Raw genomic sequence first — 6,031 nt, 5'->3', positions numbered from 1 at the left:
GTTAAATGTATGTGTAATAGTTAACCTACGTAAAATTGATAAATGCAAGATTGTAACGGACACGAGCAAGAAGCAATGCATTATAAATTACGCAACTCAAATAATTATTTTTTTCTGTGTGAATTTAAGCAGATGTATACCATATGTAATGTAATGGTATAAACAAATGTATGTGTATGCATATGAATAGGAGGATACATCATAGAGAAAAGTGTGTGAAGAGCAGATTGGTTAGTTTTGTGTGAGAGGGTGGTGTGTGCTTGTACTAGGTTGTAGGCTGTGCGTGTAGGGATATGACTTAAAGTGTGTGGGTGTGTGTGTGTGTGTGTGTGTGTGTATCAATGTAGGATATGTCACAATTACATATATAATATATTAAGTAAATAATTTAGTGTGTTGGACAGAACATGCACCCTAAATTGAAGATAGACATTGCAATTAATTTTCTTCACATTATGCGTGTTTGGGATGTGACCGTTGCGTGTACATGATTACAAGTACAAGTACTGAATAGTACTGAATACTTTCCACCATATTTAATTTTTTCATATGGTAAGCATCCAAGTCACAAATGATACTCTTGTTGATATTTGAATGATATTAATTATAATTTTTAAAAAAAATGATTAACAATATATATTAAGTTTTTTTGTTGTTGTTTCTCCTTACGTTATACTGTTGGACCAAGGTATGTCAAAAGGTATTCTACTTATTATTGCTTTTATTATTATTAATGTTTTTCTCCCAAAATGTACTGTAATGTCAATGCAATTATCTGTAATTTCATATAAAATTATAAATATAAACATTTCATTCCTAAATAGTTTTTAAAATGGTAAAACATATTGATTCCACTAAAACACAGTCACAGGTATTATGGTAGAACTATCATTGCAATATACTTCTCGACAAATGGAGGCTAAAACATGTATGAATTCATTGGGATAAAACTGTAGAGGGCGCTATGTAGTTTGGGAAGGACATGTGTAAATGATGTGTGTTAGTGTTGTGCATGATAGATGAGTCAATGCTTTGTTCATGTAGTTGTAGTGTTTTATGGTGTGTGTTAGTGGGGTATGTACATGTATACAATATATGTGTGCATGTTGCATGTGCCTTATGTGTGAGAGTGCTATATGAGCATATTTATGTGAGGGCTTGTGTTCATTACTGATCATAATTATCATTTTTGTCGTTCATCAAAACAATAACTAATAAGTGAAACATACTTAATAGGTCATATTCATAATTAATTCAATACCTGTGATCTGCTGTTTTACTATATTTTTTGCCCAATCAATGCAAAGAAATTCACAAATGCAAACAAGACAGGAAAGTGTACAATTAAAGACAGAGTATAAATAGATGTTTTTAATTATTTACAATTATATCTATATATTAATTATATATACTAATCAATATTGGCCTCAACAAGTGTAGTAATACACATCCTGTAGAAACCAAATTAATCAGAGTAGGTATTTCACTAGATTTGCTGAATATCATGATATAGAGATTTATTTTTTCATAATTATACCTCAAAAGATTAAATTTATTAATTGCAGCTAAAATATAGACAATAAAATTAGTGCAGTTTTGCATATCGACCTAGTTATGAAAGATTTACTTGATAACGATACTTTATTAGTGATAGCAGACTTTAAATTATGCATAATATATTGGAGTATTGAAAAATTATAGTTTAATAAAACAGGGTAAATATAATAGGGATGAATGTTCATGACCTTAAAAAATCTTTGGGATAATTTTATTTTATTTATTTTTTTAAAAATTTTATTTTATTTCTTATTTCCTATTTTCTAGTGCCTATTTAACTGTTTTTATTAAACACTATTATACCTGTCTCTTATACACATTATGATGCTTATTTGGGGGCTTCAAGATAATGTATGGTCATTTCATTCCACCACATATAAGTGTTTCAGATATATTATATCAGATGTTTAACTATTAAGATCTGTGAACTTTTATGATATCTATTAGTGCGTTCTTATATCATGTTCTCTCTATGATTCAAATATTTGAAAATTGTATGATAAAATTATGTGATTGTATTTGTATATTTTTCTTTAAAAAGAATATTTTACTTGTCACTGTTACTACTCCCACCACTACTACTATTATTTCTCTTGTTTATAATTTGCTATATACTATTTGAATAATGCTGTATCATATGTTTTGATTATTATTCAATCATTTTAAAATGCAAAACATGTTTCTGTAATACCTTGTGATTTTACATGTATAATCAATGCAAAGCTTACAATCATAGTAATTAAAGAAATCTTAGATTATAATCGATACTGTGTTTGCAAATAAATGACAACATCAACACCATGCTACCTTGTTGGTAATTAATGGCAACCAATAAATGGTTTTTCTGAAAAACAATTTAAATACTTTGTTACTGTACTTGTATTTGATCTGGTTTAAGGATAAATTAAAATACAACAAAAAGTCCTCCAAGGATAACCAAAATTAATGTGTAAAACACTATCAAGGGATCTTCAAAGCAAGAACTGAAATTTGCAAGATCTAAACAACATTATGCATAGTAAAATACATAAAAATAAAATATTAGAACTAGAACTAAATGTTCGATACAAAAAAAAAAAATACATGTTATGATTTAAAAGAAAAATATTACAAAACATTTACAGTAACTGTTTTAGGCATATATTCAATTATCTAAAATTCATTCAATTTCTAATTCAAACTAGGATAGGATTGGAGTATTTCGGTGTGAATCACACCAAGGATAACCTGAAGACTTGTTTCCAGCGGGGTCCTGCTGGTGGTGAATTGGGCAGTACACAGGGAGACAATCACCGATTTTTTTTCCGAAGAGTGTACTGCATTCTTTAACATGCACATGGGCCATATTGCAAACGGAACCAACAGCTTAAACGATGGTGCGCTATCGTAACTTAATTCAGCCCTCCATCTGAAACAAGTAGAGCAATGATGGAAATTGAACTGGGACTTAGAAATCTCCACGGTTCAGTGCTCACACAGTGGCTACCACCAGTTTAGCCTGGGTTCCAGGCCCTAATTTTAGGTTACTCACTCTTTATTGCACCTAGTGCGCGCCATACTTAATTTATTTGGCGTCCCATATTCGATTTCTTTTTTTATCCAATACTCGATTTCTTTTTTTTTTCCGTTTCTAAATTAGCTTTCTCGTTGGTGGCGCTGTCCAGAATGCGAAAAATAATTAAAAAAAAAAAAAATAAGAGACTTGTGGCAAGTCTACCACCTCTTCTCTCAAGCTAAGCTGCTTTGTATGAGCTAACTACAAAAAATAAAAAAATTCATTTATCAAAAATGTTACATTTCTTAGTTGAATTATCAATTACAGGTTTAATAAAATAGTTAAATGTGCATTAGATCTAATTGAAGTATATTAAATGTGGCCTACATTTGTCATAGTTAAAAAATGAAAAAAGAATTATATTAAAAAATTAGGTCTGAGAGTGCCATTTCCAACCATATAGTTGTTCCAAAATCATAAGTTTGCTTACCTCAACCAAAACCATGTGAAAGTACCTTCCTGGGTCCCCTCTATTTCAAATACCTGGATCCGCCATTGTTTAATGCTACAATGTGGCTGACTGCACCACTGTGTATTATTTAACAAAAATCAGGGACGACTATTGATGTGGTTGTGCAGCGAATCGAATGCAAAGTTATTCACAATGTCTCAAGGGCAAGTCAATATTTATACGATAACTCTTTAGTACAAAAATATACCAAATAAGGTATAACTAGGCCTATATAGTAAATGTGTTATACGAATAAAAGTATCAGATGGGTAAAAGCATGGACGAATTAGATTAAACTAATTCCTCCATGGTAAAAGCAGAGAGTTGTTATGGTAAAAGCAGTGAACTAGCTCCTGAAATTTGCCGACAAGGGGTCGATGCAAGGGGACGACTAGGGCCTCTGTCAGGGCCCCAATAATCCTTGGTAAGGTTCATGGGGAGAGGTTGTGACCTTGTCGTGGTGCTGGATGATGACACTCCTAAATTTATAATTTAGGAGTGTTTGTATTTGCAATGTTGTAATTTTAGCGACTATTATGAAATTCTAGTGTTATTTAATACATGGAAAATAAATCGAACTTGGATTTGAAAATTTATTATAGAAAAAATGCATTAATAACACTGTTTATTTATAGTGCTCTTTAATTTGAGTTTCAGTTGGACTGCCAAATCCATGATCTTTCGTCTAACTAGAGAGAGTTTTTATTGGGGTGTACAGCTAATGATAAAAGATATGCATCCAACTGGGGCCGCACAAAAGTGGTATTTATTTGGAGGAGACCTGTACAGCAAAAAACCATTAAAAAAAAAAAAAAAAAAAAAAAAAAAAAATCTGTTTGAAAAATATATTCTTTCTCATTTATTAAACTTTTTTTCATCATTTTTCATATTAATGATACATACTGATCTAACAGTATCCAATATAAGACATTGTGAAATAAAATGTTTAAAATGAAGTTATCTTGTAAAGGTTTTACTGTTTGATTGAAGAAATGGGATTATGCACCTTTACTACACCTTTTTACTAGATTAGGATGTGAAAGTTCTATTAAAAGCATTCTGTAAGCGAAGGCGGAATTTGATTGTATAATAGTCTATCAATACATACGGTAGTTTATTGTTATGAAAATGAAAAGAAAATACTTGTAACAGCATCATATACTCGCATCAAATCGGTTCACCGGACAAAGTACGATTTTTATTTGCACAAATCAGAGCAGAAAACAACAAGGAACTCGGATTATTTTTCATGTCATGGATCATATTACAATTATAAGTTATTTTTTACAACAAATTACTAGTTAGGAGACACCATGAGAGCTACCCTGTATAACAGAAAATGAGTTTACATTAAAATATATTCACCAAATGAATATAGGCCTAGCACTTAACAATAGAATACCTATATATATATAGTACTTCAACATAATTGGTAATAAGAAAGGCTTGAGAAATAGTCTTATGAATAATAATTCGGTGTACTATGAGTCTTAAAAACACCATTTGAGACTATGTTATTAATAGACTATGGGGACCGTTGATGAAACAAGCCTTCGGTCTTACAGTGTTTAGCTTCTGCTTTTTGTTTACAATACGGTATGTTTTTCAGGGATGGAGTTGTTTTATGGAAGGTTCTATATCTTTAATGATGTATGGTGTACGATAGTCTATCATATGACAGATCAATAATGTATAGGCCTATATGTAAATAAAAATGGAAGAAGGATGAAGCAATGGGGTATTCCATTTAATTTGTGCTTGACTTATAGGCCTATCTGGCAGAGATGGATGCAATATCAATAAAAAAAATAATAAAAAAGACGATAATGTACGGCAGCGCCGGGTTGTTAACGGCCACCAAATTTTAAATGTCGAGAAAGATTAATTTTTACTGTCTAACCCTTTACAACATCGTAAACGTTAAATAATGGTGTTATACACCCGACATACGAAAATCCTTCATTTTTTTTAAGTGCAACGTCGTCTTGAAGCCGGATGACCTAACATCCTATTCTTCCTTCCCTCCTCTTAATTCTGTGAGCCTACCATTTGTCCCATATTTTTCTAAATTGTGAATAACCCTCAGACTAGGCTTTGAAAGGGACCCGATAAAAAACGCATGTAGGAATTGTTATTGATTTTTGGGTGAATCATGTGATAGATGTCAACCAATCATAAAAAGATGGCATTTATTCAAATGACTAGAAAGTATATCAAATGTGTTTAATTACATTTTATCACTATATTCCAAAAATACAATATTGCGATTTCAAGTGCTATTTAACCTGATGGTAATGCCCATGCTTATAATACTAAAAGCAAATATATATAACTTAGGCCCCCATTTCGTAGACTTGCATGCACGAGTCACAGTGTTGCTTCTGTCTCTTATACACATCTAGATGTGTATAAGACACAGGTACTGCACTCTTTAACATGCACATGGGCCATATTGCAAACGGAACCAA

This window comes from Anneissia japonica, unplaced genomic scaffold (genome assembly GCF_011630105.1).
Source record: "Anneissia japonica isolate Jap-2015-1 unplaced genomic scaffold, ASM1163010v1 scaffold287597_len576451_cov177, whole genome shotgun sequence".
Taxonomy (NCBI): Eukaryota; Metazoa; Echinodermata; class Crinoidea; order Comatulida; family Comatulidae; genus Anneissia; species Anneissia japonica.
The sequence above is the reverse complement of the archived record's forward strand: the minus strand, read 5'-3'. Positions refer to the sequence as shown.